Source organism: Pongo abelii, chromosome 2, assembly GCF_028885655.2.
Source record: "Pongo abelii isolate AG06213 chromosome 2, NHGRI_mPonAbe1-v2.0_pri, whole genome shotgun sequence".
NCBI lineage: Eukaryota > Metazoa > Chordata > Mammalia > Primates > Hominidae > Pongo > Pongo abelii.
Genome location: NC_085928.1, coordinates 138,206,723 through 138,232,041, shown reverse-complemented (window position 1 = coordinate 138,232,041; position 25,319 = coordinate 138,206,723). Strand labels below are relative to the sequence as shown.

General features: G+C 44.0%; 2 long non-coding RNA genes across 5 annotated transcripts; one reads left to right on the top strand and one right to left on the bottom strand.

Annotated features, from left to right (window-relative positions):
• Positions 1–9,073: 9,073 nt before the first annotated feature.
• Positions 9,074–10,872, bottom strand: LOC129058632 (uncharacterized). The gene is made up of 3 exons (XR_008523893.2): positions 10,583–10,872; positions 9,526–9,579; positions 9,074–9,207 (listed from the first exon to the last, which is right to left on the bottom strand). It is a non-coding gene; the product is annotated as an uncharacterized LOC129058632 (long non-coding RNA).
• Positions 10,873–11,012: 140 nt separating this feature from the next.
• On the top strand, positions 11,013–25,072 carry LOC100936324 (uncharacterized). Of its 4 annotated transcripts, none has more exons than XR_008523892.2 (5): positions 11,018–11,548; positions 14,350–14,481; positions 15,712–15,842; positions 17,698–17,850; positions 24,904–25,072. It is a non-coding gene; the product is annotated as an uncharacterized LOC100936324 (long non-coding RNA). The 4 variants fall into 4 exon arrangements; XR_008523889.2 differs by having other exon boundaries at positions 11,039–11,810; positions 24,904–25,027; XR_008523890.2 differs by lacking the exon at positions 24,904–25,072 and having other exon boundaries at positions 11,013–11,548; positions 17,698–18,588.
• Positions 25,073–25,319: the final 247 nt, after the last annotated feature.

Below are 25,319 nucleotides of genomic sequence, written 5' to 3'. Positions count from 1 at the left end.
TCCTCTGAACTCATGTGCAAAATATGCTGCGCTGCATCTTCAGGGAAAGCCTCGCGGCCCCTGACAGCAGCCGCTGCAGCGGTGAGCCCGCCCAGCTCTCCCTGCGCCCCCTCGGAGTTCCGCCCGGTCACCTCCACGCGGCCGAGCCGCAAGCAACCCTGGCAGCCTCAGAACCCAGGGGTCAGGGGCTCATCCATCCTCCCTCCCAGCCCCTCCTAATCAAGGTTGTGTGCTGTCAGGAGAGCACCTGGGAGACAAGGATCCTTCAAGATTTGAGCCAGGATGCTGAAAGGGCAACTGCCATCAAGGTGCTGATGGCTGGGGGGTGGGGCTGGGGCCGACTTGAGAGAGGACTATTTCTCGACCCCATTCCACAGGTGGGAGCATCCCTAAACATCTCAGGTGCTGCTGAAATTATCTCTTGAGAGTTAGTGCTTCAGGGAAGGGTAATGCCACTGTCTCCCTTGCCATCCCTTGGTCTACCTACTTAAGATGTCCTGAGGTTTGAGAAGATCTGGAGAATCATCTTGCGTGGCAACTTGAGGCACCCAAGGAGAAAATTATATAAAGAGTGAAGCACCAGTAAACCAGGATGCATTAGTAAAGTGAAGATGTGAGGCAAGAAGCCATTAGAAAATATCTTCTTCCTAAAACTAAACCAAGCAGAATTACAGTGTAGGGGTTAAGAGGGGGAACTTTAAAGTTAAATAATCAGGGTTGGATTCCTGGCTTTAGTACTTACTGGCTGTGTGACTTTGGGTAAGTGACTTAACTGCTCTGGGCCTATTTGTCACATAGCACTTCTTCATGGGTTATTTATTATATGTAAAGTGTTTAGGAACCACTCTATAACTTAGCTATTATCATTATTATAAGGGGGCTAGAACAAGAAGGGTGAGATAATTTAATTAATTATCTCCATTTTCTAATTGGGCAAAGAAGGCCCTGTGTGGGCAAAGTTAAGCACTGGAGCACGCAGGGTGGAGGGCTGGTTTAGGGACCCAGCAGTGTTTCGATGAGGTCCTTCTGGTACTAATAACACTCCTCCAGCAAGTAAGGAAGCACTATTTTGTTTTCAGGGACTCTTCCTGTTACCACAGCTTCTCAGAGATTTTCTTCCTTATTTTCTCTTTCCATAGCCTTTCTAGTTCTGTTTTGCTCCCCCTCCCCCACCACTGTTTTGTTTTTATTTTTTTTCTCCTTTCCCTTTCCACCCCACCTTTTCCTGGTGTCACACTCACCACCACTATCCCCAATGTCCCCCATTTCCCCCCTACACTTGAGCTTGCCACATGAAAGAAAATAAGACCAGGTGACCATGTAAGTCCAGGTTCAGACAGTAGTGCGCGGGGACATTTGTTCAGGGGCATCATCAGAGGTTGTGAACACCCATTTATGAAGCCAAAGGGAGGTGTCTTCATGGTATCTACGTGCCCAAGGCCTTGAGTTGCTGCAAGTCAGGGTCCATCCGAAATCTTTCTGATCCTTTGCTGGTCCCTAGGCCACAGAAAGAAAATAAAATTGATAGGTGTTAACCGGTAGCATTTAAAAAGAAGATAAAGGAAAAAGGAGGGTGGGGGTGGGAGAATGCAGCATAACCTAGTTGCAGTGTGCTTGATTTCTTTTAAGCAAATCATTTTCATTCTATAAAACTTTTGCACACCGTTGTGTTTTTTGTGCTTTTTTTTTTAGACACCAGTACTTGAGGTTAATATGCTATTCTGATTGTTTCCATTTTCTTCCACTCAATATTTTCCCGAGTACTAATAATCGTGGGCAAATGTCTTAAATGACTTTTTTCCCTGCTTGGATCTGCATTTTCGAGGGTTTTCTAGAACTCCTGATCTTCTTGATATTCTGATGCTTCCTACTGGCACACAGTAGGTGTTCAGTAAATATGTGTGGAATGAGTGGATGAGCCAATAGCATCCAGATCTTTTAAGGCTCTTCTTAACCTGCATTCAGCAATTATCCAGAGGGTTCCAATTCTCTTTCACCTGGAATATTTAATGAGGAGCCAAATGTTGGATTCACTTGTGTTCTGTAGAGAGCTGCCTGGATTTTCCACTTGACTGCTATGGACGGGCCAGCCATGGGAGAGACCCTGGGCAGCTGGGTCTCACCTCTAACTGACCTTGCCTACCCAGCCCCAACCCCAAAGATGCTGGGACTGTATCCTATTGGGTTACCTTGGCAACCTCACAATGTCATCTGTTAGAATGTCCTAGGGCGGCAGCTTTTAATTCTATCACAGCGGTCTCATCGGGGGTCATGTAATAGTGCTGTTTCTCCTCTGCTCACACTTCCTCCCCCTGTGATTTAACACTAAGTACTCGGGGAGGAGCTGAACACGGGAAAAACCAAGCTATTACTGCATGACAGGTCACAGATGGCCCCAGAACTGGGGTCCCGAGTGTTCACAGTCAATAAGACGCAGGTTCCAAGCTAATGGGGAAGCTGGATCTCCTCACACCCCCTGTGGAAAGAAGAGGAGTTAAGCCAGCCTAGGCAAGTGTAAGAAGCTGCCGTGGCCAGACTGCACAATTCTTGTAAAAGCTCAGTTAAAGGAACCCCCTGCTGGAGTAATTCTTTCTTGGCCTCAGCAACACCACCCCACTCTGGAGATGATTAAGGCCATGGGTACCAGCAGCCGGAGCAATTTCGCTGCATCCTAACTACGCTGAGGCTTGGAGGGAAGGAGAATCCCAGCTAACCTATTCTGCTCACCTTCTTCCCACCAGACCCCATCCCCACAATTTCACTTCACTTAGGTCCACCCTGCTCCTAACTTAGCCCCAAATAATTCAATTCCCCCTCTCTGCAGAGAGTAATCACAATTCATAGCAGAAATGGATCAAACAAAAGCTTTGGAACCTGAAGAGCTATTGTCCTAATTGTTTATTTACAGGACCACGAAACCCAGACCTTATACTCGCCAGCTGAACAGCAGAGTTTCAGGGCTGGTGGGAGACAGAACTAGACTTATCTATGCCCTGGAGGTGCAATAATTATTCATCTTTATCATCACAGTTAATATTTTAAGTGGGTTTGCAACCACAGTGAGCTCACAGTTTGGCCAGCTGCTCTGTACTAAACAGTTATAGGAAGCTGGCCCTGCATCGGGTGACAATCGTGCCTGTAAGGAGCCACGGTGGCAGAGGCCTGAGCTTTGTGCCCCAAGCCAGTGGTTTAGGAGGAGCCCCCTGCCCTTTGTTCATGGTGACAGGCACAGCCTGCACAAGCACGCCCCTAGGAAGACCATGGCACCCTTGGCCACGTTAAAGCAGAGTACACTTGTGCCAAAACATGCTTTTGACTCCCCAGTACAGTGGAGATGTGAATTAGGGTGGGGGCAGGGAGCTGGTTAGGGCATTTTTTGCATATGCATTGATCAGCCAAGGCTAGGGACTTTTGTCCAAAGTATAGTCAAAACAATACTTTGAAAATGCCACCCACAGACATCACCAATTTGAGGAAATGTTGGATGATAGCCAAATGTTCCATTCACTCCCATTAAAAAAAAAAAAAAAAAAAAACCACCCACATTTATTGTTATTCTACTCCTGAATCCACTCATTTTACCTCTGAATTCCCAGTCTGAGTCAAGCAGTTCAGGGGAGCAGGGGCCCTCCTGTGGCTGAGATGGAATTTGTTCTCTGGAGCAAAGAGCCACTGGAGACTGAATTTCAGGAATACTGTGTGCAACACATTGCTATTTGTAGCTTTGTTTCCCTCACTCAGCCTGAGGAATTGTCTGAATTTACCAAAAGCCATGCACATCCACGCCCCTTCACTGGTTATTCCATTCATGGGACACATTTGTTGACTTGCATTTGAGAACTTTATTACCAGACATAAGGGGGGAAATGTGTGTGTGTGTGTGTGTGTGTGTATATAAGGAGCCTATACATTCCACAGATGTCAAAATAAGGAGATCACAAAAATAAATCATCATTAAATAAATGGTGGGATAATATTTTGATATATTAATTAATCTGATTTCCCTTCCACCATCATTCCCCCGCCCCCACTGTATTTCTTGCTACACTGTACAACTTGTATTTCTTGTTCCTGTACAACTCTCTTCCCATCAATTTGGACAGCTGGAAGCGTTGTCAAAAGGAGAGTTATCGTAACCCCACCAGAAAAAAGTCAAATTCTTGGCTTTTGAGTTTCGGAAGTCAATGTCCAGGCATAAAATGAAAATACATGGAAAAATAGGAAATCAGGCAGAACCAGTGTCCCGCAGCATATCTCCTTTCCTTTTGCTACCCACCCACCATCCTGTACACACATACCTTCAAAGAATCAATAAAAGCTTCATGACTGGAGAAAAGCAAGGAAGGAAAGGCACAGGGAATATGTTGATGGCAGCAACTGGTAAGACACAGTGACTGACCAGAGTCAGAATTCAGAAACCCACCACCCTCCACTCAAGTGAAAATCATCCATCCATAGTATCTGGGAACCCTTTGGACAGCTGTTCAGCTCTTGGGATTTGTGCAGGAGGAGCATTATAGACCTTCAGTAGAGGAAGGAAACATGCTGTTCATCCTTCCCATCGACGCTGGAAAATGAACTCCCATCAATAGCAGCCAGAGCACAACCCGTGGATCATCCGGAAAGGCTAATTCCTATTCCATGAGTTCAACCCTCATTTAATAGCCTAGAGTGCTGGTAAGCTCTTGAGATGGACAGCAAGGCCCTGGACCCTGAGAAGGTCCAAGAGTATGAAAAGATGCTCCCACCTACTTCCCATCACACCTGTACGTAGAAGAACCTGAAGGGACCAGTTCAGTATCACCCTTACAAGGTAGCACAGTGGTGACCATCAGTGCTGTTCCTTGAATATTCCTAGTCCTCCCCTCTGGCCCCACAGTAATGGCTGTTCCTGGCTTCTGTAGTTGGGAGGGGCTGTAATTAGTTCTGGCTAATGAATTGTGAGCAGAAGCAAAATGCATCACTTCCTTAACAATCAACTGTTAGGACAAGACAATTCAGGGCTTTCTCTTCCTTCTAGCAAGGCCACTGGCAACCTTCCATATGATGGCTGCTCATCTGTCTAGATCCCTGAGTGATTGTGAGAAGCTGAGCCCCCATCTGACCTATACTCTTTACGTAACATGAACAAGAAATGACTTGTTTTTAAGCCATTGAAATTACAAGTTGTCTGTTTCTGCAGCATAACCCAGCCTTTACTGACTGATACACCTTACTAGAATCCATTGAATGTTCTTAAAGGCATTATGAGCATACCTAGGAGCTGGAAGGCCAAAGGAAAAGATCCAATTAGAGAAACATTTCCCACATTAACCTGGAATCATAATAATTCCCAAGGTTTCCAGTTAGAGAAGCCCATAATCAAAAAAACTATAAAGAGCTGTTATTTACTCATTCATTTAAGGAGTATTTATTTAGGATGTATTCTGTGCCCTCACTGTGTGCTAGGAATAGGGGATACAGCAGGGAATAAACAGACACTGTTCCCAACCTCAAAAAGCTTTCAGACTAGTAACACTTGGCAGTTATTTACTGCATGAAAATGAAACTATAGCCTAGAGGAATTGAGAGACTTGCTCAAGGTGATACCTATAATAAATGGTAAACTGGGACTTCACTTGAACTTTATGAGTCTAAATTTTGTGCTTTCTTCACTCTTCTAAGCCACCTAAAAATAAGAGAGTCAGTACAAGTTTGAGTTTGCTCCAAGGAGTAGGTGAAATTTAACTCCAGGCTACCTTATGTCTCCTTCCTTAATGTTTGCTGATACCTGAAACCTCTTTAATAAGCAAAACTTTTCATTCCATAATTAGTACCTAAAACAGGGTCTGACAAATAACAGGCACCCTCTAAATGTTTGTTGAATGAATAAAACATGCATAAATAAATAAATGAATAAGTGGGCTTACATAACTGTAACTGTTGATTGAAATATCAGATGCACTCTATCTCACTCATGCTAAACCAGAAGCCAACAATCACTCAAGATAGGCGTTATGCTTGATCTTGAGGAATATTTTTATTGAAATATTAATTGATGGTCTTTACAATCCCAACATTTCCTATTATTTTCTGTTATCTCTCTCCTTTTCTTCAATTTGAGAACCGGCTAAACTATATGGCATCCATATCTCAGGGCATGGTTGTTTCAGCAGAAAAGTCTTTAAGGTCTCAAATGCTTGGATGTTTGAGTTTCAAATGTCCAAGGGACTCAGAATTTAGAAGAAAAAATATTAAAGTGCCAGAAAAATGTTTCCCAACCTCTTGAGAGCATAACACATCCCCAGACTGCAGGGAGGGAGAAAGGAGCGTGAAGGGAAGCAGGAGGGGGTGGACGCTGTAAATCCCTGAGGAAAGATGAGCCAATATCCTGCCCCTACTGTTTATTCAAAAGGAAGGGCAGCATATGCCACTCTGGCATAGCAGAGTAAAGTATATCGAACCAACTGTCCTACAGATGAACTCTGGACAAAATCTAAAACCCAATTCTGAAGGCAGTGGTGGACAACTACAAATAGGCAGGTACTAGGAGGGAGGCAACACTTGGAAACATCAAGGGGTGGATTTTGCATTTTTTTTTTACAGCTGCTTTCACCTAAGGGCAGACCTCAGAGAGTGCCCCATAGAGAAGCCAACACTTGGGCAGAAACCCACAATCTTCCCAACAGAGGAATCAGGAGACAGAGTTCCTAGTGACCACAGCAACTGAACAGATGGGCCTGAGGGAGTCTCCGGTTCCCTGGCCTCTGACACACTGTGGAAGAGATAGAATCAATCCCGGGCACTGGGCGGGTGGGGGCGGGGGGTGGGGTGGGGAGGCACAGAAGTGACAAAGGGCTGCAAACAGTCCTGCAAAGGTTTCTGTAGTCAGTGAAGGCGCTAAAGCAGCACAATGCTCTCATGTCCTGCAAGGAGCAAGGGAGTCAGCTGAGAGACAGAGCCTTGTGACACACCCCAGGGATAGCACAGCAGAGAGCAGTATCAGACGACAGGCAGCCTGAGGATGCAAAGATGTCCTGTGGATGCTGTCCTGAATGTTGATGACACAGACCAGGCACACTCAATCCTGCTCATGCCTTGGCATGATGTGAGCCCTGCAGAACTCATGCATAACTCCAGGGGAGCTGAGACCCATTCTGAAATGGACTGGGAATAAGCCTCTACTGCCTCTTTCAGCCTCTGAAATATTACAGAAACATAAGGCATGTTTTCTTCCTAGGACATCTGAATCTCTACTGTGAGATAAATGTGCGTGTTTGAGATGAGGGACAAGATTAGACAATGAAGGTTGACATTTATGATTAGCAGACAAGCAGAAGGACCTCTTCCCACCCCCGCCATGTTGTATAGATGGAAACTACTTAGAGTTATTTCCCCCTTAACTGTTAGCACATAGTTCAGGTTCTAAGGTGTGAGAACAGCTTCTCAAGATATCTGCTTCCCACCACTACTCCCCCATCCACCCCACCTACCCACCAAATATAACTTTCTATAAAGGGACTTCCTTCCAAGAGGTGGTGTTAACTGAGATGTAACTGCAGTGCCTTATATGGTAGCCATTTATTCCTCTATTTCCCCAACCACATGAGGGTTCTGATTTAGTCACTTCTCCATTTCCCAGAATGAGAAATATCAATATGAAATAACATGATGAGTGAACAAATGAACAAAGAACTGAATGAATGGATGAAGAAATTAATACCATTCATACCGGGAGCTGATGCTTATATATTGAAATAACAATGTTTCTAGTAAAGCCTGTTCTTTCCCTCCTCCAGACTCATTCTGTTCTCCCCACCCCTTTCTGAGTTGCATATAGAGGGTTTAAATGTCAGTGGCTGCAAGCCGACTTTCCTCCCTCCCATTGTCAGTGGTCTTTCTCTCAGCTGAAATGGGAGTTTTGGAATAGAGCTCTCTGTCAATCACCACTGAGCCCTTTTCCCTCAGCCCTGGAGTTTCCAGGCTCAAGTACCGAGAGTCAGGCTGGCAGCCTTGGCAGTCAGGGGAAAGAGCACGAGAGACTTTTTAACAGGCCTAAAATCCCGGTTTTGGCAGCCAGGCTTGGCTGAGAAACAGCTGGATGGCAATAGGCCAGGCTCAAACATCTGCCTTCTTCTCCAGGAATTAGTATCAAGCATTTTTGCTAATGCTATTATTAAGGAATTATCAATATTTTACAAGTGTTATCACTCCTTGAAAAGATGGCTAATTAAATCATGCAGGACAAGACCTTCATGGTCAAGATATAATAAGGCAAGTCTTTCTTTTCATCTCTCCTTTTCTCTCAAGGTTATTACACCGACTCTTAAGGAGGGAACCTTGATTTTAAAAGCCACCTCTTCCCTGTATTCTCTCTAACCCCAGTTTGAGGCTCTAAGCAAAAGCCTATTAGTAAATATCAATTTAAACAATGAAGAGTGTGCCAGTCAGGGTTCTTATTGCATACCAGAGAGATGGGCTCTGGTCACCTTAACCTGTAAAGAAAATTACAAAAAGGCTTTTGGGCAGCTCACAGAATTGATGGGAAGGCTGAGAAAACAGATTTAAGCAGTGTGGACATTCTCCCATCAAAAGGTAGAGTCTAATTCTCCTCTCCTTCATCTGGGCAGTTTGTGACACACTTGTAACCAGTAGAACGTAGCATAAGTAAAGCTGTGTGACTTCTGTGGCTAGTAGGTAATGTACTTTTCACCTAGATGGCTAGAATTCACTGATGAGATAGATATTAAGCTACCATGTAAGAAGTCTAAGTGCTTAGAACTCACCATGTTTTGAGGAAGCCCAAACTAGACCACACAGAGACCATGTGGAGAGGACTCAAGACTATATGAAGAGAGAGACAGAGAACTGCCCAGCCAGCTCTTGGCTGATCCAGCCCCTCACTGACTTAAACTGCATGAAAAACCTAGCCCAGAGCCACCCAGCCAAGCCTTGCCCAAATCCTGACCCACAAAAATTATGAGAAATAACAAAATGATTGGTGTTGCTTCAAGCCAGTATGTTTTATGGTCACTGGTTATGCAGTGTGTTAGTCTCTTCTTGTGTTGCTATAAAAGAAGTACCTGAGGCTGGGTACTTTATAAAGAGAAGAGGTTTATTTTGGCTCATGGTTCTGAAGGCTGTACAGGAAGCATGGCACTGGCATCTGCTTCTGGTGAGGGCCTCAGGAAGTTTTCAATCATGGCAGAAGGTGAAGGGGGAGCAGGCCTGTCACATGGTGAGAGTGGGAGTGAGAGAGAGGAAGTGCCAGCCTCCTTTAAACAACCAGGTCTCGTGTGACCTCACAGAGTGAGAACTCACTCATCATCATGAGGAGAGCACCAAGCCATTCATGAGATATCAGCCCCTGTGACCCAAACACCTCCTACTAGGCCCACCTCCAACACTGGAGGTCACATTTCAACATGAGATTTGGAGAAAACAAAACATCCAAGCCATATCATGCAGCAATAGGCAAGCAGAAAAGAACAGTCAGAAACAAAGGAGTATAAGAACAGGATCAAAAACAGTTTCTTCACACAGAACCTTCTCATGAGCTTGATTCCCTCCACCCTGCTTCACACTGCTCAGTCACTGGTTCTACAGAAATATAAGAAAAAACAGTGAATTTTCAGAGTGGCATACAGATTGTTTTCTTAAGTGTAAAGTCAGTAATCTAAAGCAAAAACCTCCAGAAATCTCCCCGCCCCTCTTTCCTGCCATTCCTATTTGTCCCCACTATAAAACAATACTCAGTCAAAGATATCAGGTGCTGTTTTTTTGGGTAGGCACCTATTTTCTGACTATATCTTTTTTTTAAAAAAAAAAGGGAGCCATAGTTTTTTGATGCTCATTTTTGGTTTTAAAAATATTGGTTGAAATATGTAAGAAAATGACTCTAAGCCTTATAAGACACAAACACACATACAAACATGCATTCACTTTATGGGATGTATATTAAGACTCATCAACCCTCAGATCATTTGGAGATAGAGAGCCCTGTGGCCCACAAAGGGACAATAACAAAAGTATTCCTGCTACTTGTTGAGAACCACTAGCTTACCTCAGCTTTGAGTTCCTATTTTTGGTTCTCATTATGACACTTAGAAGAAAACTTCATTAGCATTTTTACTTAAACAAAACCAAGGCACAATTAGCAGCTGCTTCAGGATTTTCAAACCCTGACATCTGGGAATTTCCCAGAAAGTGTTATGAATATTACAAGTAAAATCTGTTCAGGAGGGAAAAATACAGCCTCTGACTCATTTGCCTGACCACACAGCAAGTGGAGTGCCATATATTCCTGGCACATAAGCCCTCCTGGGTATAGGTGGAATGACAATGATAACCCACAAGTGCCCATGTTGTCCCATTTACTGATGGTGGAAAACTGGAAAGCCACAGCTTTTCCACATGTGTTCATCAACAGGACTAACAACAGCTGTTGCCGAGACTTGGCTTTCTGAGCTGCCAAATAGGACCAGGGAAAATCAGGTCAAACACATATTTCATAAAGGCTAAGGATTGGTGTCTCATGTCATGTTCCAGATTTTTATCACTGAACAGTGAATCATGCCTAAATGTATTGACTTAAAACAATAACCATTTAAGAAGTTTCTGGGTTTGTGTGCATCAGGGATTCAGGAAGGGCTCAGCTGGGTGGTTTTGGCTCAAGGTCTCTCATGTGGCTATAGTCAGATGGCTGGAGTGGGACCTCGAAGCTGGAGCAGCTGGCTGGGCATCATCTTCTCTCTCTCTTCTCTCTCCTTCTCTCTCCTCTCATCTCTCCCCTCTCCCCTCTCCCCTCTCCCCTCTCTCCTATCCCCTCTCCCCTCTCTCTCTTTCTCTCCCCAGGTAGTCTCTACATGGACTAATTTGAGCACTCACTCACACAGAAGCTGAAGGCTCCATAGCAGATATTTCCATGAACAAGGCAGAAGCTCCACTGCCTATTATGACCTAGCTTCGGAGTCACAGAGCATCACATTCGTCATACTCTGTTGGTCAAACAGTCACAAACTCACCCAGATTCTAGGAAAGGGAATATAGACCCCTCTGCCCTAATGAGAGGACTCACCCCATAAGAGGGGCATGTGGAATGGGAGGTATTATGGCTGCCATCTTTAGAAATTACAATTTGCCACAGGTTGGGTTCCCTAGAAGCAGAGGTTGAAATAGGAGTTCTTTTGTGAGTTAAGGAAGAGGGAGAAGCTAAGTGAGGATGTAGCTTCAGGTGAAGTCCAGCTTCAACCTGATCTTGTAGGCAGCACTGGATCTCACATTGTCCGCAGCATTTGTCCCTCCTTGAGGCAAAAAAGTGGGGCTTTTGTACACACATATCAGTCAACCCTTAGCTTAGGGAAGCCCCAGGGGAAGGGTTGTAACTCCCAGGTATCTTGTAGACAGGCAACTCCTCTTGCTTAAAGGCATTTCCCAGACAAGACTTGCTCTGTGAGCCTTTAATAGCAGTTAATAAAAAGATCGCCAGAGATCTGACTGGGACTGCAACAGCCTCAGCTACATTAAGATATGGGGGCACTTTCAAGGCCTGTTTTATAGAGACTAGCAGGTAAGGACCTGAGTTTCAAGGTGAGTCCAGGGAATTAGTCCTTAGGATGCGAGATAGTGAAGGATTGAGCAGAAGGTGTGTGCATCTAAGGTGTCTAATCCAAACAGGATTTGGGGACCCAGTCAGAAGACACTTGGGGTTTAGGGCAGGAAGTCTACTTATTGCCACGAGCAAAAAAGGAAATACATTGGTTCATGAAATGAGAAAGTCAATGGACAGTGCTGACCCAGATTGGATCCAGGGCTCAAAGAGCATCTCCAAGGTCTAGTACTTTCTCTTTCTCTCTCTAACAGCTCTTCTTCTATCAGTTCTTTTTGTGGACTTTATTCTTGGGAGGTATGTCCCTTTTTGGTGGAAACATAACTGCCAATAATGCCAGGCTTATATTCTCTCCTTCGCATACCCATGAGAAAAGGGCTTTCCTTTCCTAATTAAGCTTACAAAAGTTCCATCATTGAGTGTCATAGGCCTGATTAGCCTGACCTGATCATATGGCCATCTCTGAACCAATCACCGTGGCTAAGGTGATGTGATGCTCTGATGGGCCAGGCCTGGTTCACATGCCCACCGTTGGAGCTAAGGAGGGAGTTAATTTCACTGGAAACCCAAGGATTAAGGTGGACACCAACTGTAGCTGGCCTTTCTGTTTTGTCAATCAGCTCACTCCAAAAGTGGAAAGGAGAAGCAATGTCACAGGAAAACTGGAAAGTGATTACCAGAAGTGGGATAAGACCAGACAGGAAAAATACCCCAAACAAAGGAAAGTAAAGACCATGTGATGAATTCAGTCACTGGTGAACTAGAACAGCAGGTTAAAATGATCATGGTAGGCACAGTGACTCCATTCAGAGTTCAACATCCCTGAACCTACGTTGCATCCGATTCCTCTACCCAGGGACAATCTTGATTCCAGAATTGAGAGCAAGAGTCACGCAGTTGAAGACTCAATCACCCAGGAGAGGCAGGTGGCTCCGGCTTTGGGGCTGGAGGATTTGAGAGCAGGCTAAAAAGTCATCACAATTTTGTTCTCCACTTGGCCAGAGGGCTTTAGTGACCACAGAAGTTTTAAAAACTCTACATATAGATTTTGTTTGATATAATCTTAAATAAAGATTAGAGGTTGAAAAATAAAATCTATGAAAAGAGTCAAAGAAAGTGGTGCTAATTAACCAAGAAAACAAACTGAAACACATGCATAGACACACACACAACAGAGATGGAAAAGTATTTTAATTAAGTCATCTTCCCTATTAAAAAAAAAAGATGGTAACTAGCCATTCCTGAGCTCTACTGAGGATGAAATAAAAAGCAAATGGGCTTAATTGAAACATTGGGGAATTAAACATGAGAAGGAATTCTTTGTTCAACATTGGCCTAAATTTTAAGCTCTATTTAATTGTAAGCTTCCTCTGGGTAAAAGAATTGTGTCTTCTTCATCTTCCCCAAAGTTTGAAATGATGGATAACTGAAAACTCTGATAACACAGAGAGAGACAGAGAACTGTATCAGCTTCTATAACTTTTGAGATTTTATTTCTGAGTACAAATGAATCTGATTTATCCATTGTATCATTTAGGAATATTTTGGCTGTCAGTATAAGATAACCTGATCTTAGTGGTTTAAACAAATAGAGAAGTTTTTTTTACATAATGAAAGTCTGAAGACAACAGCTGTTGGCCCTGGTTTGCAGCTCATGATGCTATGGGCCTTTCTCTCATGATTGCAAGATGGCTGCTGCAACACCAAGCATCACAATGATCTTCCATTGGAGAAAAGAAGGAGGAGGGAAGAGACAACATGCATATCATGGAAGGATATGCTTGCCCAAAAACCACAGAGTAAACAAGCACTTACATTTCATTTGTCAGAATTATGTAGCTTGGTCACTTCCAGCTGAAAGGTAGCTGTGTGAAAGGGGTTGTGTTATTTTTTGCAAATACACACCTGTGAACAAGGTGTGGACATGTAAATATTTGCCCTAGTCAGTGGTCTCGTTTCTGGAATTTAGGCAGACCACTTGTTTCTCTCAATCTCCACTTTCCTAGTTAATTTTTACCACTTACAACCGGCTCTATATTTTGGTTTGGGGAGTGTTTTTCCCAAGCTTAATCATGAGATTCTGGGACATTATTGATACTAAGAGATAGATATCCTGGCCATAGGTGTGGGCACATGATCTAGACCCAGCTACTCCTAATAATCCAATCACCTGGTCCTAGTGCTTAGTCTACAGATAGTCAGGTGGCCCTACCAGAAACAATCAGGTTTCTTCCCCAGAATTTTTTATTTAGAGATAGAGAAAAAGAGGTAGTATTATTTTTGGTGATACAGCTGGAAATGGGCTATTGGCAAACATCTTCCCCACTATGTGGAGAAAGCGTATCTTTAGAAGGAGAAAATGTGGCCACAACAACACAGAGATGTGTAGAGTTTAGATAGCCCATGACAGCAAGAGGGAGAGAATGAACTACAGTCTTGACAATCTCACTTAGGCTCTTCTGAATCCAATTGTGAACAGACTTCCACTTACGTGAGCCATACATTTCCCCTTCTTTCTCAAACTGGTATCATTGGATTTCTATCTACTGCACGTAAGAGTCTTGGTTAATTAAGAAATTGGACAAACACCCAATAATGTAAAGGCCATTTGTTTGGAGTTAAGGAAATGATTTGCCAAGGGAAACCAGGGAAAATCTTCATGTATTTGTATTAAGCTAATAAGATTTTTCAAGCACTTAGAAATTTCATGGTATGCTAATGCTGTTGTCAATTACATTCCTGTAACTGTTTTCTGTTTTTAGAGACCATATAAGAATCACTAACATGAGCTGCATATGCTGGAGGCCCCTCTGCTGTCATTATTTTATGTGCTGGAAAACGCTGCAATGGGAAGACAGCCCGGTCAGATGGGGATGGCCTGGAATAGGAGCCAGGTATCTGTGTCATGGACTAGTAATACAAGTCTCTTGGCCTCTCTGGGCTTTAGTTTCTTCACCTGTTCAACCAAAGGCATGAACCGAAAGCCTTCTCAGGTCCCTTTCACCTCGACTGCTCTATGTCAGTATGATCTTTTAAATCAACTCCCTGATTTTACCTATAAGGCCCAGGGGCTCCCCTGGTCACAGAGCCAGGACACAGTTTAGAACCTAGACCTCCTGACTCAGATTGTCCTCTAGGGCAGATCAACTTCCTTGCCAATTATAGAATAGGAGCAGGGTTCTATTACGCTGTTAGCACTTACTTTCTTTGATTCTAGAGCATCCTATTTCACTCCATTTTTCCAAGAATGGAGAATGAGAGCCAGGTCCCAAACCCAGTCCCCAGTGGGCCACTTAACTTCCCTCTCTTCATGATTCAGGAGTTAGTCCTGTGACTGGGTGCAGTCTTGCACATGCATGCACTTGGCACAGAAGGGCCAGGAGAGAGAGTGTAAATGCATCCTGGAGGTCTACTGGGACATAATGGAAAAAAGCCATTTGGTGTTCACATGCCATGGCAGTGGACCTCTGAGTGTATCATTGTCTGAGTGGGAGGTGTGCAGCCACCAAGAGGCTTGGCCAGACACCAAAGAGGTGTCCTGCCACCTCCCTATCACCACTGTCACACCAACAAGAACAGTGTAGTGACAAATCCACTAAGCCTGGGCCATGTCTCACCACGGTCATGTCTAGGGAGAGTCATAGGTGCTCCCAGGCGGTTAAACATAAAAGGGCGGCATTTAGTTCTCAAATGTGTTTGAAAAATTATTTGTTCGCTAGATTTGATAATGCGGACAGAGACTTTGCTACTCTAAATTCCTTGTGTGTCTCCAGGCAGACTGTGATGTACTAAGGAGATTTCCTTCTATAAGAATCACTCACTCAGGGTTATCCTGCAATTTCATGAGGAAATCCCTTTTAAAAGGCATACTTTAGCTGATAAATGTATCCTGAAGAAATGCTGAACTAGATTATCCCACTAGATCAGAGCTTTCCCAACATTTTTGAACACAACCCACAGTCAGAAACACGTTTCACCCCATGACCTGATACAAACACATCTATATGTAAAAAACTGACACAAAGCACTCAGGACACAAAACCAACTCCTACTTTGTGTAATATATCCTGACAGTTGCACTCTGTTCTGCCCTCTTCTGTTTGATTCTGTTTCCATTTTTTTAGGTTTCATTTTTTAGAGACAGGTCTTGCTCTGTCACCAGGCTGAAGTGCAGTAATCATAGCTCACTGCAACCTCTGAACTCCCAGCCTGAAGCATCCTCCCACCTCAGTCTCCCAACTATCTGGGACTACAGGTATGCACCACCATAACCAGCTAATTTTTATTTTATTATTTTTTGTAGAGACAGAGCTTTGCTCTGTTGCCCACACTCATCTCAAACTTCTGGCTTTAAGCTATCCTCCCACTTTGGCTTCCCACAGTGCTAGGATTACAGGGATGAGCCACCATGCCCAGTCTGTTTCCATTTTTTAAAATAGTGGCTGGGACTTTGCTTCCTCTGTGTGAAAGGCCGCTTACCTGTCCTGGGGAAGGATAGGAACAAATTACATGAAGCACACTGACCATTCCTTCACCCTTCAGGCAGCTAACTATGGAGGCAAGACACTGAAGTAATGAAAATACAAACAGCAACATATGTCAGCCACCTAGAAGGTGTTGCTGGACAATCAGGATGTCACTTTGGGTCAAGCCAGCGCTGGCTCGTTCATTCATTCATTTCCTCTGTGTGAATTGGAGCCCTTGAGAAGTAGATGCCAAGGTGGGTTCAACTTTCAAGGATTTTCTTAGGAGAAATGCCCAGGCCAGAGAAAACAGGGCAGGAGCTAGGCAAGGCTTGGAGAGTACCAGAGTCAAATGGTAATGCACATCCACCCAAGTAGAGAGAGGGAAGGGAGACTAGACTGCTGCATGCCCTAGACTGCTGTGTCACCTAAAGAAGGTTTGGCAAGGCCGTTAGGGAGCCCTTGAGCCAAAGTTGCCATCCAAGAAGTCCCATGTCTCCCAGAAACAGGACTGCCTCAGTATCCTTGCTGTGCTGGGTCATTGGTTGGGAGCAGCAGCACCAGGCAGGCTCCACGCCAGTGTGGAGCTGGGCTTCTCAGCACAGCAGAAGGGCCCTTGACCACCTGTGCTCCCTGTGCTAGGCATGCTGCTGAGTGTGTGCTCATGGCAGCCACACCCTCCTCCTTCTCTTCTTCCCTCTCTTGCTCCTTCCTTCAATGAACACTAAGTGAGTCTCTAGCCTAAGCCAGCTGTTGGAGCAGAGAATGGAGAGACAGTGGTGAACCAAACCCACCCCCTGCCTCCAGGAATCTGCAACCTTGTGGGGACACAAATGTGAAGGAAAAAATTCCACCAGAGGATGAAGAGTGGTCAGTGTGAGAAACGTTTCCAAGTGAAGGGCCTCTCGACAGTGTGAAGTTAAAATAGTGGGGATAGGGGCTCAGAAAAGTTTCTGAGCCAATGATGTGGACCTGAGGTCTGAAGGATGAATAAAAGTTCACTGGGTGAAGAGGGGAGGGAAGAGTGTTCCTGGCAGAGGGACCAGCATGTGTCCAGGTGATTTCTTGGGATGACAGGAATAAGTGGCTGAAACAGCTGGGGTAGATTGAGTGAAGCTGGGGAAGTGAGGTGCTGGGAGCGGGCGAGGGAGTGGATAGGGCCTGCAGGATCTGGGAGGCTTCTTGTCACCCACCAGCGGTTTTAATGGAGGTCGACATGATCAGATTTGCGTTTTATGAAGGCCACTCTGCCTGTGGTGTAGAGGATGGCTGGGGGAAAGAGTAGGACCAGGGATACTAGTTGTCCAGGTACCGGGGTAATTAACAATGCAGTTGTTCCTGGGAGAGTGATGAGGGCTTGAACCGGGGTAGAGCTGGTGGAAAGGGAAAAAAATGGCAAACTGGGAGAGACTGAAGAGGCTGCATGGATAGAACATGGGGATGAAACAAATGTGGGGGTGGGAGGTGACAGGGATGCCTCCACATCTACGACTCACACCAGCCCAAAGCCTCCTTGAAGAACCAGACGTGGGCAGTGCGTGCAGAGACAGACGCACTGCCCCACTATGTCCCCTTGTCTTGGGGACAAGAGCGCCTGTGCTGTCACGCCCGGTATCCTTTCATGTGTCCTCTCTCTGCCAACCCCAGGATCTCTTGGCATACATTTACCTCAGCCGCACTCTTCAGTGCTCTGCATCCAGGCTACGCGGAGGCTGCATGTTACAGGAGCCATGCATCCCTGAAGACTTGGAATAAGTCAAGATTTACATAATCCCAGAGACATCCTTCCAAAGCGTGATGGTAACTCTGTTCCATGGCTGGAGTGGCTCCTCCAGGTGCCAGCAGCATAAACCCACCTTTCAACTCAGTCTGCAGCTCAGAAATACTACCTGATTCTAGACAGGCTTTTCAATGTAATAGGTTGAATTATTATGTCTTGTACATAAATTAAGACTTTACATTTTTATACTGCTATTTATAATGTATATAATGCAAATCCATGTAAACTATGGTTACTTTGGGTTTCTGCTTTCCTGAAGCCTCTACCATCTGTAGACAGTCTCTGATACCTAACAGAGCCAGATGCTTGTACTCATATTTGTCCAAAGTCTTGGACTCCAACCCCAAGCCCTAGCCTGGCCTCTCTCAACTTAGTAAAAATCCGTGAGGAGACCTTAAAGAGGAAGCCAGAGCTCACTGGGCAGGAACAGGCTCAGAAGGCTATTTGGCGGTGGTAGAAATAGAACAGAGCTTTGAAGGATGGGCTAGGCCAGGGGAGACACAGAAGGGAGAGAGGCTATGGGGGTCAGCCCAGCATGCTTTGGGGCCCACTGATTAGGCAGTCTCAGGTATGAGCACAAAGGGTTGGAGTAAATTTTTAGGGAAAATAATATTTCTGCATTCCCCGTGTCTAGGGATGTTTCCTTCAGACATCTGTTTTGGCTTCATTAGAAGGGACAGAGATGCTGTTTTCTATATTTTTGCATTGCCAGAGCTCAGCACAGTGACATATGGTAGAAATGCAATAAAAGTTCATTGAATGATTGAGTGAGTGGGTGAGTGAAAGCATTGCACAGGTTCACAAGATATTTGTCCTACTTAAGTGCTGATTTGTTTTCCAACATTTTATTATGAAAAATTTCAAACCCACTGAAAAATTAAAATCGTGGAGTGATCACACATACATTCTCCACCTAAATTCTAAATTTTACAGCTTATTGTGCAGGCTTTATCACATATCTAGCCATCAGTTCAACCATCTATCTATCCATCCATTGTATTTTTTTATGCATTGCAAAGTTGCAGACATAAATATGCTTTACCTCTACTCATTTTAGCATGCACATCCTTAACTAGAGTCCAATATTTGTTGGCATTTCTGTTTTTCCTTGTTAAAATTTAAAAAATTTAATTATGGCCAAACAGACATAATATCAAACTTACCATCCTAACCATTTTCAAGTGTACAGTTCAGTAGCATTAAAAACATTCACATTGCTGTGCAAACATCACCACCATCCATCTCTATAACTCTTTCATCTTGCAAAACTGAAGCTCCGTATTCATTAAACAATAACTCCCTCATTCCCCTCTCTTCCTAGCCCCTGGAAACCACCATTTTACTTTTTGTCTCTGAATTTGACTACTCTACATACTTCATATAAATGGAATAATACAGTATTTGTCCTTTTGTGACTGGCTTATTTCACTTTGTATGCGCTCCAGGTTCATTCATGTTGTAGCATGTGTTAGAATTCCCTTCCTTTTTAAGGCTAAATAATATTCCATTGTATGTATGTATTACACTTTGTTTATCCATTCATCTGTCATTGGACACAGGGTTGCTTCCACCTTTTGGCTATTGTGAATAATGCTTCCATGAACATGGGTGTACGAGTATCTGTTGAAGTCTCTGTTTTTAATTTTTGGGGTATATACTCAGAAGTGGAATTGCTGGATGATATGATTTCTATTTTTATTTTTTTGAGGAACCCCCATACTGTTTTCCACAGTGAATGCACAATTTTACATTACCACCAGTAATGCATGAGTTTAAATTTTTACACATCTTCCCAACATATTTTTTTTTCATACTAGCCATCCTAATGGATGTGAGGTGGTGTCTTAGTACATTTTTGTGTTACTAGAAACAGATATCTGAGGCTGTGTTCCGTGGTGAGCAGGTCTATGCAAACCTACCCCCAAAGGCCAAGGAAGATGAAAGACCAAAGAAAGAAGCTGACAAATCCAATTTCTTAGAAAAAAATATTTAACAGAGATTTATGAACAGAAGCCATGTTTTGGGCAGCCATAAGACAAGATGGTGGATCTCCACACTGTTATCCCCCAGACTCAGGGCTTATATACCATAAGGAATTTGCCTAAGGACAGGGTTTATGGTAAATATGTGAAAATAGATATCTTAGAGGTATTCCCAGAACTGGGGTTAATAAGAAGTCATGGCAGATTAGCATCCAAGATGGAGTTGCTTTAGCCTTCACAGACTGGGTAATTTATAAAGAAAAGAGGTTTATTGGTTCATGGTTATGAAGGCTGCACAAGAAATATGGTACCAGCATCTGCTTCTGGTGAGAGCTTCAGGCTGCTTCCATTCATGGCAGAAGACGAAGACAGCCCGTGTGTACAGAGATCACACGGCCAGAGAGGAGGAAAGAGGGATTGGGGGAGGTGCCAGCCTTTTTTGAACAACAGTTCTCGTGGGAACTAATAGAGTGAGAACTCACTCATCCCCGTGCCTAGGGAATTAATCTATTTATGAGGAATCTGCCCCCCCGACCCAAACACCTCTCATTAAGCCCTACCACACACTGAGGGTTAAATTTCAACACAACATTTGGGGGGGTCAAATTTCAACATGAGATTTGGAGGCGTGAAATTTCAACATGAGATTTGGAAGGGTCAAACAAGCCAAACTATAGCAGGTGGTATCTCATTGTGGTGTTGATGTGCATTTCCCTAATGATTACTGATGTTGAGCACCTTCTTATGTGCCTTTTGGCCACTTGTGTGTCTTCTTTGGAGAAATGTCTACTCAAAGTCCTCTGCCTCTTTTTGCCTTTTGAGGTAAAATTTACATATGATAAAGTGCACAAATCTTAAGTGTGCCATAAGATGAGTTCTGACAAATGCATCTCAAACTCTGTCGAGGTACAGAACACTATCATCACCCCAGACAGTTCCTTCAGATTCCTTCTCAGTAATCCACTCCCTCCACCCTCCAGACACAACCACTATCCTGGTTCTTAAAAGTCTGTCATAGATTAGTTTTGCCTGTTATAGAACTTTATGTGGATTTATACAGTATGTGCTCTTTTGCATCTGGCTTCTTTCACTCGGCATAATGGTTTTGAGATTCACCCATGTTCATTCCTTTTGATCGCTGAGCAGTATTCTTTTGCATGAATAGGCCAGAGTTTCTTTATTCTTTTGTTGATGGACTGAACTGTTTCCAGTTTGGGGATATAATGAATAAAGCTTTTTAAGAGCTTATGTTTTATTATAATAAAAGCAAAATGTCATGAGCTTGAGGCCTTGATAAAAATCTCCCACTAAGCCTAATATCCTTTTGGACAGAAAAATAAACAAATCAATAAGTTCTGCCCTTTGTAGAGGGCTTATAATGTGCCAGGCCGTCTGCTGAGAGTTTTCCTTCCATCAATCATTCCATTTAATCCTCACACCCCCATCTTCTAGATGAGTAAACAAAGGTTTACAGCAGGAAACTGACTTGCCCAAACTCTAATCGCCTGTGTGTGGCAGACCCTATTTTGCCTTTTGGGAAGTGCTGTGAGCATCAATACTTATCCCAAGGCCAAGAAAAGATGAGTATGGTGTTTTGCTTTCTCAGTTATCACACTTTATTACAATACTGATGTCATTTTTATTTGCCCTCTGTGATGAGCATTAATTATGTTATGGGAAAGGCGAGAAAGCCAAGTATTGCAACTTTAGAAGTTGCCACAAATACCACTCCCTTACTAAGAAATCTTTGGAGACAGCAAGGAATTTAAAAAAATTAATGGTACATGGGCCGGGTGTGGTGGCTCACGCCTGTAATCCCAGCACTTTGGGAGGCTGAGGCGGGCAGATCACTAGTCCAGGAGTTCAAGACCAGCCTGGCCAATATGGTGAAATCCTGTCTCTACTAAAAACACAAAAAAAATTAGCCGGGCGTGGTGGCGTGTGCCTGTAGTCCCAGTTACTCGGGAGGCTGAGGCAGGAGAATTGCTCGAACCCAGGAGACAGAGGTTGCAGTGAGCTGAGATCGTACCACTGACTCCAGCTGGGGCAACAGAGCGAGACTCCGTCTCAAAAAAAAAAAAAAAAAAAAATTAATGGTACATGAAAAAATTTCTGTTACAAAATATTAGAAAATAATAAAAGCACCAAAAGATAAGTGCCTGATCAGCTTGCTGTCCATATGTAAATGTAGATATGACCAAACTGGAAAGTTTTGGCAGAAAACTTGCAGAGGAAGGAAGGAAAGATTTATGACTAGTGTTTATCTAGTGTCCGCGAAGTGCCAGGAAAGCCCCCGGCTGGATAACTTACATATGTTTAACTCATTCCAGCTTCCCTGCAGCCTCAGCAGCCCTTCTCCCCTTCTTTTTTAGGAATGGAACTCTTGGGTTTTAGCTAAACTTGTGGTCTCCCAGAAAAAACATTTCTCGCAGCTTCCTTGATGGCTAGGTTTGGCATGTGACTGAATTTGACCAATGGGATGTCAACTGAAGGGTCATGTACAACTTCCAGGAAGGGAGTGACCTTAAAGGGGCTTGTGCCTTTCTTTGCCCCTTCCGCCTTCTGGATGAATGAAAGCAGAAGCAGTGGCTGGAGCTAGAGCAGCTATTTAGGACTAAGAGATGGAAGAAATGTGGTGACAATAGCAGAACAAAAATATAGAAATCCCGGGTACTTGATGACCACGGAGCCGCCATACAAACTCTGGACTGTAATTTCCAGAGATTGTTTATGTGAGAGAGAAATATACTTCTTCTGTTAGGCTACTGTTACTCTGTGTTTTCTGTCAGTTCTGATATAGGAGGCATTGTCATCCCATTTTACAGACGAAGAGACGGAGTCTCAAGTTTCCATAGCTGGTGTGCACTTTAGTTCCTCAAGGACAATAATGCCCCACCCTTGAGGTTGGTTGATTCACTCAACTCCCAAAGCTGATAATGTTGAGGTGCCAAAAAAAGTGTCCCCTTCAGGTTTCACTCACTGGAGCTATGTCATGTGCCCACAGATACGGAAACATGCCACTAAAACTTAGCCCTGGAGGGACTTTAAGTCAGCTTTCAAAGAACAACAGATCCGGTTTTGTGACTCTGGGAAAATTACCATCTAAGCCTCAGTTTCTTCTTCTCTAAAATGGGAAGGATAGTAAAAGTACCCGCGACAGAGTTGTTGGGAGGACCGAGCAAGAGGATGCACAGTGCCTGGCCCTGACCAAGTGAACAATAAGTGGGAGTTTTTATTATTAGTCCCTGGGTTGGGCTGGAATCAGACCCCCTGGTTATTTCTTTTTCCATATCTTCCTTTCTTCCATTTTGGAGCTTCCCCCCTCCAGCCTCCATCCCCAGACAAGATTAAACAAATGTCCCTTTTCTCCTTGCAGACTGTGCTCCCCAGGGCGCCCTCAGCTCTGTCCACACAAGTCCCTCCTATGATCAGCTGCACCCCAGGCTCAGCTGGAAAACAAAACATGCACTGCATGGTTGCCACATCCTAGCCATGGGCCTCAGTTTTCAAGCTCCAGGCAGTTTTAGCAAGAAAACTGATGTTCCTAAAATCAGGACTGCATTTCTTACATTTCCACTGCTGATTCTCAAAAAATGTTGGCACAAACAAACCCAAACCACGAGGCAGCAAAATTAGTCTTCAAAGCCCTCCTGTAAGTTAAACGCCCTCTCAAAGTTACCTGCAGAATCCACATTCAGGTCCCTGTGGGGCCATCCTCTGTGGGCCTGCTTTGAGCTTTGAGCAGAGGAGGCTCCAGCACAACGCATCTGTCTGGGTGTGATTCTCCAGCCTCTGTTGTCTGTCAAATGAATCCTTCCTATATGATAATGAATACTGCACAGATTAATGCAGTGGATCCCTACCCATAGACCAGGAGGCCCTTTTGGGGAGACAGAGAGGTTTTGCGAGATGATCTTCAAACCCGTTGATAAGCTTATTGTCCATGGAACAATCTCTTCTGTGTCTTCCACAGGGTTCTACCACTATATTTCAAATGTATATATATATATATATATAGTCATTGTGATGAGTAAAATACTTCATTAAAAAGAATTATGTAAGATTAGATAATCAATAGACACTAAATACACACCTACTATCACGCTAGGGTTAACCAACTCCTAGCTTAATGCCATTCAACAAGAACTTCCTAGAAATAGTCCCATAGCTAGTGACCCTCATGGTGGAGCTTCAGACAACAAAAACAAGTCAGGGAATGAATACTTGGAGGCCACCAGAGCATTTGGCCACCTTCAAACCACACTGAGATGGAAGCTTGGCTTGTGTGCAGTCCAGCTGAGAACTGGACTAAGAACTGAGAAACAGCAACCTAAACCCTTGTGCCCAGAGAGCACAGCATGACCACCTCCTCCACTTCCCTAGTGTGGGAAGGAGTGTCAGGACCCACATGCGTCAAGCACCCAGTGCCCAGCAATCACAACCACAGGCAGCAGGGAGATGAGGCAGAAAGGGTGAGGGACGTAGCAGTGGCGATGTGTGTGGGCAGGAAAGCTACTCACCCTCTCGTTTCAGCTACAGTTATCTAACTGCAAGCAACAGAAATCCACTCTGGGCAACCTAAGCCAGAAAGGAAGATAAACTGAAGAACCAGAACTCAGAAAGGGAAGAAGGGGGATTGTGGTAGAAGATACTTTGAGGGAGAGATGACTCTTTTCCAAACATTTTCTATCTGCCTGTTACTTAATCAATATTGGGTTCTTTGGGAAGAGGGTACGACTGGTCAGGGGAGAGCAGGATACCATCAGTGGTGGCTTCCTGGCATCTGTTCACCAACACGGGGGAAGAAAGCACATCCCTCAAAGAAAGCCAGGATGCTGGCACCAGAAAAAGGGGGAAGGATGCTGAGCATGGAGCAGACAGAGACGTCTCTTCTCTCTCTGGGACTGCATCTTTTCATCTGTAAAATGGGAACAACTGTGGCTACATTGTGAAAATGTAATGAGATAACACAGAGCAGAGTGTGGCTTATGTGAAGTGCCTAATATGTAATAATTTTAAATAATTTTAGCTAAATAATTTTAGCTTACCATCTTAATTTTTGATTCAGCTCTATCTGAACTTTTTCTCCAGAGAATGAAGATACTGTCATTACCTCTGCAAAGAATGCATCCTAGCACAGATCAAAGATCTTGCAAGTCCAACTACACCATTTTACAGTTCTGAACCTCGACTTAGGAAAGCAGTGGATCTTTATACATTTGACACATCCCTTCCCTCTAGGGTAATAAAAAATAAGCCTAGTTTTGCATAAGTCCTTTTCTGTAGGCTGGGGCTCTGAAGGAAGTGAACCCCATGGCCAATCCATTTGAAGTCAAGGTTAATAGGGCTATTATACTAAAGATGTGGTATTAAAGATCTCCCTCTGGCACCGTGTTCTTTATGATGCATGGCCAATTGCAGACTGAGGAAGATATTGCAACCGGAGCAATTTTATTCCAAAAGCATATCATTTTGTTTTTATTCCCACTGACAAGCACATATGTCTT